Genomic DNA, 13,824 nt, shown 5'->3' with positions numbered 1-13,824 from the left:
TCTTAACTTTCACTTTAATACAAGAGATGGGTAGCACTGTTCTAGAGGCTTCTTCGGTTATTCTGCCCTCCTATTAAAATTTATTAAACAGGCTGGATTTCTATGTTTCATCACTTAAATATCCTAGAACATAAATAGCCTAGGAACACTGACTTAGTTGAATAAAACCTGTGGGACTTGGATACTGATCTTTTTTTGCAGAGAAAGCAAAGGCAATAAGGAGCCATGCCATCATGATGTATAGCAACCAAGCAAGCTGATGACACCGCAGCTCCCCACTCCCCTGCCGTGGTTGACACAGGCCATGAGAGATGGTGAATGCAAAGTGAGAATTAGGTGACACAGGAAATCATAGGACAAAGGCCTAGATGTGGTTCTCTAGCTTGGGGTCCTCAAGATCTTTTTGGGAGGATCTGCAAGATCCAGCTGTTTTCATAATGATACTGAGACATTACTTTCCTTTTCCACTTTCAATCTTTCTTGAGTGTGCAGTGGAGTTTTCCAGAGGCTATATGAACTGAGATGGTGTCCTCTCTCTTTTGGCTAATGAAATTTGTGCTTGTGTTCTATTGTTTCATGTTTCTAATTTTAATTTGTCATTCGGTAAATAGAGAGAGAAACAGCCCACAGAACAAAATCTTTTTGGGATCCTCAATAATTTTTAAGAGTATAAAGTGATCCTGAGACCAAATAGTTTGAGAAATGCTTGCTAGAGGGTCAGTCAGGTAGCAAGGGTTAGGAATAAGCTTAACTGAGCTATGGGAAAAGGCATGTGTGAAAAGTAATGGATAGGCAAGGAATAGGCAAGAACAGTAGTTGGGGAAAGTAACTGGAAGAACATAAGCAAGCAGGTATGCCAAGGAGGCAGGACAAAATGAGGGAACAGAAGAGTTATTTTCTGAGAGGTTTTTAAGGATCAACATTGAATCTCTAGCACTGTGCCTATAGTAGGGTAGGCCTTTGACAAATGTTTGCAAATGATCGAATTGATAAGTATAAAGATTGTAGAACCAAATAAAAATTTGAGACACATGAGATGTGATGTTTATCACAGTCCTACTTATAATGGAGGAAACTTAAATATGCGAAGGGAGGAAAAAGATTTGTATATCACGATGGGTCCTAAGTGGAAATTTAATGTTTTCAAGCAATATTTAATGACATTAGAAAATGTGGTGGAAAAAAATTTTATGTGAAACTATATATAATACATTTCCAGTTGTCTAAAATATAAGTGTATATTTTGGCAACTATATCTGTCTGTTTCTCTAAGGATATACACCAAACCTATAACCATGGTTAACCTTGGTACATGAAAAGAGATAGGACTTTTTTTGTTTATACTCTTAGATTTTCTAATAATTTTTGTCAGTGATGATATCTCAGTTTTATGTTCAGAAAAAGACTCCAGGATTTTTACACACACACACACACACACACACACACACGCACACACACACATATACACACACTTTTAAAAAGCCACTAGAAAAAAATTTGAGTCATTTCATATTGAGATTGTTTTCTGTCCCAAGCTCAGAATTTTTCTGTCTTTGCTGCCTGTGTGAAGCTGGCCTTAATGTCTAGAGGTAGCACAGGCAGGTGTGAATTCCAGGCAGAGGAGGAAGCACTGGCAGCCAAATGTTGGTTACCCTTTCCAGAGGAAGACATGAATTCAAGAAGTCGCTTTAATTCGTACTGCAGTACCTAGTGCTCCATGTGAAGCTCTTTAACGAACTCCAGGCCCGGAAGGAGGCCTGGCTGATGCATGGATATCGTGGAAAGAACAAGAAAGCTTGTAGCAGAACAAGAAGGTAAAGAAGGAATGACTGGTAGATCTGTAGTTTTGTCTTCCCTTTGCCATTTGGAAAATGATAAAACCTAGGCCTATAGCAGGAGTACTGGATAAACACAACATGATATAATTGCTATAATGGAACATTATTTAACTATAAAAAATAATGAAGTACTGATACATGCTACAACTTGGATGAGCCTTGAAAACATTATGCTAAGTGAAAGAAGCCAGTTACAAAATCATACAGTGTATGATTCCATTTACGTGAAACATCCACAATAGGCAAATACATAGAGACCCAAAGTGGATTAGTGATTTCCCAGAGCTGGGGGAAGAGTAGGATGAAGGGAATGGTGAGTACAAGGTTTCTTTCTGAGGTGATGAAATATTCTAAAATTAGTTTATGTGGATATTTGCACAACTCTAGAATATATTGAAAGCCCTTGAATTGTACACTTTAAAAGGCTGAACTTAATGGTATGTAACTTATGTATTAGTAAAGCCATTTAAAAAAACAAAAGGTATGTAGCCAACATGTGATAAAACATTAAAACTCTCAAATAATTGTAAGTTAAAACAACTTTGTGTACTATTATGTCTGTCCAATCAGCCAAAATATGTAAAGATCATAAGCTTTAAGGGAAGCTCTGAGGAAATAGGCACTCTCACACCGAAGAAGAAACTGCAAATTGGCTCAGACTTTCTGGAGAGCTGTCAGGTGAACCAAACATGTTTTACAAAGCTTTGGCTCAGGAAGGAAAGTATAAAATAGTCAGCAAGCAAAGAATTCTTATCGTAAACGTTAAATAATAAAGTTCTATTTCTACCTCCTCATGAACACTCAAGCTCAACAATGAATTAGTTCATAAAATGTATTACTAATTTAACATAGGCTGTCGAGTCAATATAGAGTGGGCAAGATTCAAGGCAAATAAAAGTATATTTAGTAGTTCTGTTGTATATCCCATGGAAAATAGTGGCTATTTTGTTGGGTTTTCATACAAAATTTTAGGGTATTGCTTAAGTTTCACATACACAAAGAAGTGTTCTAATTTATGTCAGTTAAAGCTTCCTTACTGTCTATCTGACGACAGATCTAGATCTTGGCCTGATAATACTAGTTTCATTACCCTAAAAATTCTCTGTGCTCTGCCTAGTCATCTTGCTTACTTCTGAATTTTGGCAATTATTCATAAAGCTGCTAGAGATATCAGTGTTCAGGTTTTTGGTGGGCATAAATTTTCAACTCATTTGAGTTGTGTGATTTCTGCACTAGATGTTAAGATATTTTTTAGTTTTGTAAGAAACCACCAAATAGTCTTTTGAAAGATGTACTTTTTTTTTTTTTTGGCATTCTCACCATCAGTGATTGAGAATTCCTGATGCTCAACATCCTTGCCAGCATTTGATGTTAGTGTTTTAGATTTTGGGCATTCTCACAGGTATTTAGTTGTATCTTGTTTTAATTTGCAATTTCCTAATGACATAGGATGTTGAGCATCTTGTTATATGGTTATATGCCATCGTGTATCTTCTTTGTTGAGGTGACTGTTTATATTTTTTGCCTGGTTTTTAATTGAGTTGCTTGTTTTCTTAATGAGTTTTAAGAGTTATTTGTTTATTTTGGATAACAGTCCTTTATCAGATACATATTTTGCAAATATTTTCTCTTGGTGTGTAGCTTGTCTTCTGATTTTCACGACAGTGTCTTTTGCAGAGTAGAAGTTTTTAATTTTCATGAAATTCAACTTTTTAAATTCTTTCTTTCATGGCTTGTACCTTTGGTGTTGTATTGAAAAAGTCATTGCCATACCCAAGGTCATCTAAATTTTCTCTTATATTGTTTTCTAGGAGGTTTAGTTTTACATTTTACATCTAGGTCTGTGATCCATTTTGAGTTAATTTTTGTGGGGTTTAAGGTCTATGTCTAGATTTGTTTTTTAACATGTGGATGTCTAGTTGTTTCAGCACTGCTTGTTGAATGAAAAGACCATCTTTTCTCCATTGTGTTGCCTTTGCTCCTTTGTCCAAGAACAGTTGACAATAATTATTTGGGTCTATTTCTAGACTCTCTATTCTGTTCCATTGATCTATTTTTATGTTCTTTTACCGATACCACACTGTCTCTATAACTGTAGCTTTATAATAAGTCTTAAAGTTGGATAGCCCTTCTCTTTTTCACTTTTTCACTTAGGACAAGTTGAAGGTGGGGTATGGTAAATGGATACCAAAAATTGTTATCTTTTTGCACAATAGACCCTGGCTCAGCCACTTAATAGGATGTAACTTTGAAAAGTTAGTTAATCCCACTCTGTCTCTGTGTATACACTGTAAATGATGGTGATATAGACATCTTGGGGGTTATTTGAAATTAAATAAAATAATTTGTGTAAACTAATTAGCACAGCTACTGACACAAAGTGGAATCACTGAGAGTTGTTTTTTCCTAACCACCATTCCCTAGATTATTAGGAATCAGATATATGAATGTTAAGATATAATTAAAATTTCTTTATTTCCTTCCTTTCTTTCTTGAAATGCTGTTGTTTTTAATTTCATCTTTATTATTCCAATGCAATCATTTAATTCTGGTGACCTCCATATTGCTGGGACTTTCTTTACTTCAGATTTTGCTCAAGTATAATGGAAGAGTTAACACTAATCACTGGCAGCTCTAGAAAAACAATGTGGAGGTCACATACCTTTTTCCTGGGCTTCCAAAAGCAGCTATTTCAGTGTCTTATTGCACTGTCCTTTAGTCCTGCTCCGCCACCTCTAATTACTCTTTAGTTTTTGAAGAAATCTTTCTCACCTTTCATTAGGTACTTTGCGTGTGCCAGCTTATAGTATTAGTAATTTTGTATTTAATGTGTATAGTAATGTGCCAGCTTATAGTAATTAGTAATTTTTGTATTTAATTCTGGATTTGCTTGGTGTTTGCAAAGTTAGCGTAATTTCCTTAGGTAAGATATAATTTATAACTGAATGACACCTCACAATGTAAATAACAGCTGTTAAGGGAAGGCAGACATTTACAATCTACTCTTTCTGTTCTTTTGCAAAAGAGCTACGCTGTGGTGAAATGAATAATGTATTTTAGGTCATACTAGATTTGCTACTGCGGTTTGGATTTACATGGACAAAGGTAAAAAAACTACTCATTTGAATATGTTTTCAAATGCAACACAATTCTCCTGTAAGAGAATTTTGAAAGAATAACTGTCTTGTCACCAAGAGAAGGAAATTATTTCTGTTCGTTTCTGTAATGGTTATGGCTCATCACCTACTTCTTGGGAGGGGTGTTTCTTTTGAAAGGTGAGAAGTTATGTCTTCATTTATTTCTTTCTAAAGTACTTATTGACCACTTTTTATCTTTTAGGTACTTTACAAATTTTTTATTTTTCCCAGCTTTATGGAAAAAAAGAAATTGTATATATTTAACATATATAGCATGATGATTTGATATATGTATATATACTTTGATAGTAAATGTCACTAGACATTTTATTTTAAACAACACAGATACTGTTTCTGCCCTCAGGATGCAAATATCCCGCTGTGTCCAGAGTTTAAGTTTGGCCTCTTGACCTCAGTCATGGAGGAGACTATGTGAAGGGATGGATGTGGTCCATAGACGATGAATAAACTTTTGTTGGAAAAAACACAGGTTTTGTAAATATTTCCTTTGATAATTTCTTCGGCACTTAATAAGAAAATTTAAAATAAAATTTTGGCTAATTAAATTTGAACTGAGAATAATATAGAAAGTCCATCTTCTCATTCATATGCCAGTTCAAAAGGAGGAACCAACCATAGGTGAGCATGTAGGTTGCAGCATGTGAAGCAACCATAGTGGAAATTGAAAGTTGGCAGGATAGTCTGGCTACTGGATCAGTATCATGTTATACCTGGAGCTTTTCCTTAAGTGTCTGATCTGTGAAGGCTTGGGCATCCTCTTTTCTTTTCTTTTTATTTATTTATTAATTAAAATTAGTAGAGTGACATTGGTTAATAAAATCAAATAGTCTTCAAGTGTACAATTCAATAATACATCATATGATATTGTATTGTGTGTTCACCACCCAAAGTCCAATCTTCTGTCACCAAATATTTGACCTCCTTTACCCGTCTTTTCTTCTGCTTCCTTCTGGTAACTACTAATCTAGGGTCCAGACCACCCTTTTTTCTAATAAAGGATTTTATACACTGAGATCGTGTCTTTTAACATAAACATTACAAAGTTGGAGTTTTTCAGAGCAATTATGGCTAGAAAGACTATGTTATGGAGAAAAGCTAGTGTTAAAATGCGAATTTTTCCCCCCTCATTAAGGGCCATTGATCTTGACAAAATTAATCAATTGTACTGCAAAACAAACAACAAATGCATAAGTGGGGAAAGGAACTAACATTAACAAACATCTATTATATACTAAGTAGTGTTTGGTTATTGCTAAATTTTCATGTTCGTCTAATCTTTTAAAAATGAGAAAAGGAGACATAATTTATGTTAAATGGCTACTTAAAATATACTTTTATATACTATGTTAGGTTAATGAAGAAAGAAAATTAGAAGTGGGGGTGGGTGGATGGTGGAAAGTGAGAAAAGTGGGAAGAGGAGATGAAGAGACTGGCTCTCTGTGATCTAAGGCAGAGATGGAAGACAGAACCATGTGGAGGGAGGAGGAGGCAGGAGGAGAGGTGCTCACTCTAGACTGTTGATTTGAGCATTTTTCTTCAGAATCAAATGGTAATGACTGTTATTGTCCTTTGGAATTTTAATTAATACATAAGCAATTATTCTGAACACTTCTAGAACTGTCTTTGAATTTCTACAAATTTTCAGGTAAGTAGGAGAGTCATAGCTGCCACCTACTTCCCTTACTTTTCCATCTTCCACACCCCAAAGGGGTATTTTCCTAAGGACTCTGCCTAAAGAATGATCACAACATGGGGTCCTTCCTGAGAGTCCAAATAAACTCAAACAGAGATGAATTTGGATCAGATTGTCAGAGAAAGAATAAGTTGAGTTAAATAAATGTTTTTCATGCCAAAATGTAATATATATGTGCAAGTAACTAGTGATAGTTGCCGAGTTTGTTTCTTTTCCTGGGCTGGTGATTTGTGGTACAACTCTCTCTCGTGATGACGAGCAGCACCAGGGGGCCCCAGCACCCAGTCGGCCATGCGGTCATGAGAGTAAACAGCCAATACTTTATAGTGTAGTATTAAATACATTTTCAAATTATAGTATTTTTAGTTTAGGATGGGTTTATTTGGATGTAACCCCATTGTAAGTATCTCAACTGAGGATGCAATAGGAGAGACAGGCTTAAGCATTCTGACTTAGCACAGACAAAAAGAACTTTATTACTCATAAAGAGGGATGTTGAAATTGAGATGAGTTTTTAAAATGTCTAAAATAAAATATTTAAAAGACTTTTTTAAAAAAGATTGTTTACTCATGAAACTTAATTATTAATCCTACATATGCATTTTTACCTTTCAAGACTATTGAAAGGTAGAGTGAGGCACATTAAAATTTTGAAGAGGAAACAGCAATTCTAATTGGGCGGCACCAAACGGAAAGTGGTTAGGAGTGTTCCAGTGGCAGAAGCTAGCAGCAAGGTTTTTGTGGAGAAGACACTGAAGCAAAGCAAAGCAATTATTTGATTGGTTGTAGATTAGCGGTTGCTTTATGTGGGAAAGCTTAGTTTGCTGTTTATGATTGGTTGTTCTTCAGTTTCATTTTCTCAGATTCCAGTTCATTAACTCTGGCTTAGGTTTGTTTTCCTTAGGTAGGTCAACCATTAGAACCATCCAATCTAATGGTCCCTTTGTTTAATTAATTTAATAAGACATGGATGCATGGCTCCATAATTCTGTGAGATTATGCTTGTGGTAAAGTATTTTTATGTCTGGGTTTAAAATCATGTTGTTCTATAGTGTTGGGTAAGGACCTTTAAAAACTTCTAGGATAAGATGATACTTTTGACATTTCAAGCACAGTTGATTTGAGTTGATAGAAGTGTATTGTTGGAATGTATAAGGAATGAGGGAGGACATGAATCAGCCTTGATCACTACCACCTCTTGGCTATATACTGGCTCTAGTAATTTGAGATTAGTCCTGGTGATCCCACAATGTCAGTAAGATCTGTCTCCTCCAAAATGGGCATTCATTGCTCTGAACTCTAGAGCAGTGCTCTTTCAACTTTTTTGAACATATGCCCCATCAGAAAAAAAGTAAGCATAATAGATATACATTTACTTGTAAATTATACATATGTATTACTATAATACTGAATTGTATACATTATTGAATATATACACAAATTTATAAATAGAAGCTAAGATTAAATATAAATTTAGTTTTTAGCATGTTCTTCCACACCCTGCTACACTGGACACTCCCGTGGAATGTGCACACCTTTTTTGAAACCAATTGCCCTGTTTGTTCGTTTGTTTTTTTGCCATTATGATGACTCAGCTGTTTTCATTATTATTATTATTATTTTTTTGCCATTATGATGACTCAGCTGTTTTCATTGCCTGGGTAGTGTTAATGGGCTGCATGATCTCGGGCAGATATCTTCATATAAATTATTTGTAAAATGTGTGTGTGTGTGTGTGTGTGTGTGTGTGCGCGCGCGTGCGGTAATTGCAGCCATCTCATAAATTGACTTGGAGATTAAGTGCAACGAGATATCTAAAGTTGTTAGCACAGTGTCTAGAACATTAGCTACTTTTCCTAATGCCAAGGAGGAGTTTCTCTTGATTCCCTGTTTTATCTCACCTCTTTGTTCACTCATGATGCCTACTACCTTTTCTTCTGTCTTAGGATATTTTACTGCTTTCATTCTGTGTTCTTACTGGCTTTCTTCCTGAGTCTCATGTGCAGAGAGAGGATCTGTTTAGGCTCTTTAGGCTAATTGATTATAACTGTGTGTCCCATTTTGCTTGGAACAATACTGGCTTTTGACTGTTGTCCTAGTGTAATTACAGTGGTTCTTTTAATATTTAAAGATGTCTTGGTTTGGAAATAAAGGACATGGTCACCCTATTAAGCAGTCACCATCAACTATAAAGGATCTCCGTTGGGGCAGACTTTTTACATGAAGGCCACCTCCTTGTCACTGCACAGCCTAGGGATGGCTATTTTCAGATGATGTGTTAATCTCTAATTTATCCTAGCTGTTAACAGAAGAGAGAGGTCTAAAGACTTACTGTTCATAGGGAAATGACATGGAGAGTGTTGAGTGTGGCATGCACTCAGAGAGATGTCTATTGTAAGAGGTAACTATAAATACATAGAACAATATGTTACTTTATGGAAAGGCTGGGCAGTTGGAGTCTATAAACCATGGTAACTGTCTACCCAGATTGCAAACATGAAAATCAAGAATTTATTGGTTATTGAACTTGGAAATCTAAATCTGTGACCTGAAGCTCAACATCATGGTGAATAACTGAGAAAATTTTTTTTTTATTTGGAATGAAATGTACTACTATTACATAAAATTACACTAAAGTTCATAATAGTATTTCAAAATAGGTCTTCTTGTTCTCCAGTTGACTCTCTAGAAGGACCAGGATAGTTTTTTTGTTCTCCTTATGAAATACTCAAGACTGTTGCTCTTTATCTTGTGAGTTTTTTTAATCCTGGCTCCATACTTTACCCCTGTTGGACACTTAGCAAATATTAATTGGCAGTTGTGAAGGTTATTCTAACAGTGCCAGGAAAAAAAAACAAACTATGTGATTAGTAAATCATACATACCTTGTTTACTTTCAAATGATTAGTATTTAAAATTATTAATTGATTCTGGGTGTTATAGAGGACATACATCATAATAAAGGAAATGAGTTTTTTGGTGTTTATTCCTACTTTTATGACATTTATGGAAATTGATAACATAAGAAACTAATGGAAAATTTAACTTTTGCATTACCTGAGATCTATAGATTCATAGATCTAAAATGAACATAATATTTGGTTGTTATCCTTAGACCTGAAATGTTACAATTCTGGCACCATACGTGAAAACAAGGGTCTTATTTCTTCTCACAGAATCAAGAGCAGGTGGTGAATGTAGTGGAACATATCAATATTGAATTATTTTTCAATTCAATAGACTGAATTATTCAGATGATAGAATAACACACATAATAAATCTCTTAGGCAGGAAACAATTGGGGCAGAGAATTTTCTTGTCTAGAACGGAGAATCTGCTCAAGAATAATGAAAAAGGTTAATGAATTAATGACATAAGTTAGGAGACTTGCTGGTAGACATTCAAGAATAGCTAAATAAATTTGCATTTGACACAGAAGAATTTTGGATAGAAAGATACATTTCTTCCAAGTGGTGTTGGCAGAAATGGATCCACTGGTCTTGAGACTGGATTAGAAGGGGAGTAGGAGTGATGTAGAGTCAGGCAAGGACTCAGTAGCAGTTGTCCTGCCGAGAAATGATGAGTGATGAGCCTCAGTGAAGTTTATTTAAATGGGGAATGGCGACTGTAAAAATAGAACAAGAGAAATAGCAGAAAAACCTTATGGAAACTGATTAGAGAAAACTTTATAATATTTGAATGAGTAGCATGAAGAAGAGAGTTGAAGATGTTTTTAAACATAAAGTGTGAACTATATAAAATTACCAATATTTGATTTCTTAAATCTGCCAAAGTGGCAATTTTATATGGTTCCTTGTAATACACACCTGCTGGAAATGGCTGCTCTCAAAAATAAATAATGGAATCAATGAGGAAGCAAGAATTTCAAGGTAGCAATATTAACAATTAAGTGAAGACAAAGGTTTAAGTGATTATAGGTATTTTGAGAGCTCTGTGATGGGAACAGAGTTAATTGTAGAACCGAGAACAAAAAGAATGAATGAATGAATGAATGAATGAGTGAGTAAATAAGGGCAAATTTTATGAATTATTTTTCTTTGAAATTTTAAACACGTATATTTTTATGTACTAACTGAAAGTCCAGATAAAACAATATGGCCTTTGAAACAGGAGTAGGTGCTTAACTCACATAGAGAAACTTTAGAAGATTGATTACCTCTTCAGACAGTTTAACCCTGACCTAAGCAATGGCTCAGTTTTGAATTATTTGGCTATTTAGCAAGAAAAAGTATTTTCGTGGATTTGAAAGGGAAGTATGTTTTCCCAACTTTTGTAGTCATTCTTATGTAAGCTATTAAGAGAATTAGACTCAATTAATTAAGAAAATAAAATAGCAAATACATGTACACACGCACACACAACTGATAAGAGAACACGTGAGATCTTTGGAAAGAAAGGCAGGTATATATAACAATGCAGTTTCGAAAAACCCAGTTTTGTTGAATTACCTTGAAAAATCTCTACTTTTCTTCAAGCAGATCTTATTGGTGAGTACTATATAAATTACCCCTAAATGGCCCACATTTGCTTTAGTAAGAAAGAAGATGAAGTTGGTGATGCTCTCAGCAAACCAGGGGTGGTAAGAGTCTCTGGGTGAAATCTCTCACAGATGCCTTCGAAAAAGATTTTGAGTCACCAGACCAGATCTTCAAGGAGGCATGCTACACTAAGTAGCACCAAGCAGCAGCTGAGGAAAGAAGCTTACATGTTTTAGAGTGGCAAATTGTCAGGTTGTTTCTGCTCATTTTCTATTCAAATTCACGTCCAGCGCTTCCTGAATACCACAGAAAACACTGGCCCTGTCTTCTCTAAGCTCAGCGAATGTGGGACAGGGGGCAAAGTAGAATGGGCTCATTCTCCAGGTTCTTTCTATTTGCATGCATATTTTATTGGGTTTTCAAAGAAGCAACTCATGAAGATCATAGAAGAACGTGTGTGTGTTTTGTAGGAATATTACATTTTAAGTTGTTTATGCTTATGGGGGTGAATAGGGTGAGATGTTTCATATATAATCCCACTCTGTGTCCCCCCTGGTTAGGTACTGTTGGCTTATTTAAAAGAAATTTAATTCTCAGTCTCTGAATTTGAGGGAGTTGGGAGATAAGTTGGAAAGATAAGCATCTATGCATACAATAATTAAAGAACAACAAAAACAGTTTAGTTCATTGTTGGAGAGTAAGAATTGTAGGGGTCTGAAAAGGGAGTTTCTTGTGAGCTGATATAGTCAGAAAGGGCTTCTTGGAAGAATGAGATTCACGTTTTAGAATTAAATTTCAATTACATTGACATATATTGAATATATACTATGCCAGTCTCTGTTCTCAGTAATGGAACTAAAATTTGAGTGTAAGAAACCACATTGGTGTCTACAGCCATGCTACCCTGAACAAGCCCGATCCTGTCTGATCTCGCAAGCTAAGCAGGGTCAGGCGTGGTTAGAACTTGGATGGGAGACCACTTAGGAACACCAGGTATTGTAGGCATAAAAAATAAAAAAATAAGGGATTGTAAACTGACAAGGTCTTTGTAATCTGTGAGGTCAACCAAGGGTTGCCTCGCCTAAAAAAATAAATAAATAAAAAAATAAAGAAACCACATTGATATAATTCTCTTTGTAGAGGTTAGGCAGAACTACTTAAAACTTTTTGATAATTGTTTTCCACCAAACAACATTATGACCACATTTTTTCTTTCTCTTTTAAAAACCAATTATTTCCTAACGTTTTCTTAGGTAAATTGTGATTCTCCTATGGACTTCTATACCTTCCGTAAGTGAGGATTTTGTTCAGCAAAATTTTCTCCTTTCTTGAGGCTATAGTTGGGGAAAGGAGTTCAAGGGTGCTTCTTCAAACAATGTGAGTCACCTAGCTCAGTAGCAGTTGTTCTAACAAGCAGATAGTTCAATTTTGCAGTTTGGGCTATCGAAAAATAATCCAGTACCATTTACCAGGTTGTTAGAGTCTCCAGTATTTATACCTCAAATAAACTTTTATGGCCAGTGTGCAGAGGGTTGCTTTCGTCTTTGGCTTGGATCCAGTCGCACAGAGTGGGAACATCATGATGTGTCATTAGAAATGCAATCCAAACTGCTCATCAGTTGAACCAGCTCATATTTAGTGAAGTCACATCTGCTTTATGTCTGTGTTTGTTCAAGGATAAAAGGAAAGAAGCACCAGGCCTCCTTTATGTTCCCACGTTTTCATCTAGCAGGCGAAGAGCATGGGAGGTCTGTTGTCCGTCATTCCTGGATAACATCAAAGCCTGCTTGTTCTGGTCATGCCGGCTGCTAATCTGTAGGCAGCATAGGCCTCTGTGACCCTTGAGAACATTTATAACGTTGCTACCTGGGAACTATTTCTCACTTCCGCAAAACATTGTATCCGAAAAAAGTTGCATCTACCATCATTTGGGTAACTCTTAACAGAAAACTTCGGACAATCTATAAATGAATAGCATTTTCCCTGCAACAGTATTTTCCTCCATACTTACATTTTCCTTTTAAAAGATCATAGTAACCACTTTCTAAATAAGGCCATATAGATGTCAAGACAATCAAGAAAAGAGAGTACATTTCCTTTTGCCTCATTGGTTTTGTTTTATTTTTGGGGCATATCACAAATAGAATCCAGTTAAATTGCAGGTTCCTGTGACCGTGTCTTAGATCTCCTGTTTCTGGTCAAACTGTTCCACACTTACGATAAAATATTCAGGTTGTATCAAAGATTGTGGGGTTTTATTCAGCAGCTAGGAATTAATATAACTGGTATTTATTCATTTCTTTTATTTATTCATCTGTGTGTTCATTCATTCAGGAAACATTCACTGAGCACCTACTAAGTGCCAGGCATTCATCAGGTGGTGATATACTATATAGAAAAATAAAGTAGGGTAACAAAGAGTGCAGGCTGGAAAGAGGTTGCTTTTTTATAGTGCAGGGAAGGCCTCACTGATCTTTGGGTCAAGGCCTGAAGTAGGGGAGAGAGTTGATTATACAGAAAATTTGGGGAAGAGGTGAAGGCAGAGGTACATCAAGGTTAAAGGCTCTGAAGTGGGGTGTCCTGGATAAGTGCCAGGACCAGTAAGCAGACAGAGTGGTTGGGGTGGGGCTAGGCAG

The 13,824-nt window shown here is 35.7% G+C and overlaps 1 protein-coding gene and 1 pseudogene across 3 annotated transcripts in view; both read left to right on the top strand.

The window, feature by feature from the left end:
- Nucleotides 1-13,824, top strand: part of ITPR2 (inositol 1,4,5-trisphosphate receptor type 2) — a 420,025-nt gene that overhangs the window by 53,732 nt on the left and 352,469 nt on the right. The window lies entirely within an intron of this gene.
- Nucleotides 12,075-12,193, top strand: LOC112480358 (annotated as a pseudogene).

Source organism: Pteropus alecto, unplaced genomic scaffold (assembly GCF_000325575.1).
Source record: "Pteropus alecto unplaced genomic scaffold, ASM32557v1 scaffold103, whole genome shotgun sequence".
NCBI classification, from domain to species: domain Eukaryota; kingdom Metazoa; phylum Chordata; class Mammalia; order Chiroptera; family Pteropodidae; genus Pteropus; species Pteropus alecto.
The sequence above is the reverse complement of the archived record's forward strand: the minus strand, read 5'-3'. Positions and strand labels throughout refer to the sequence as shown.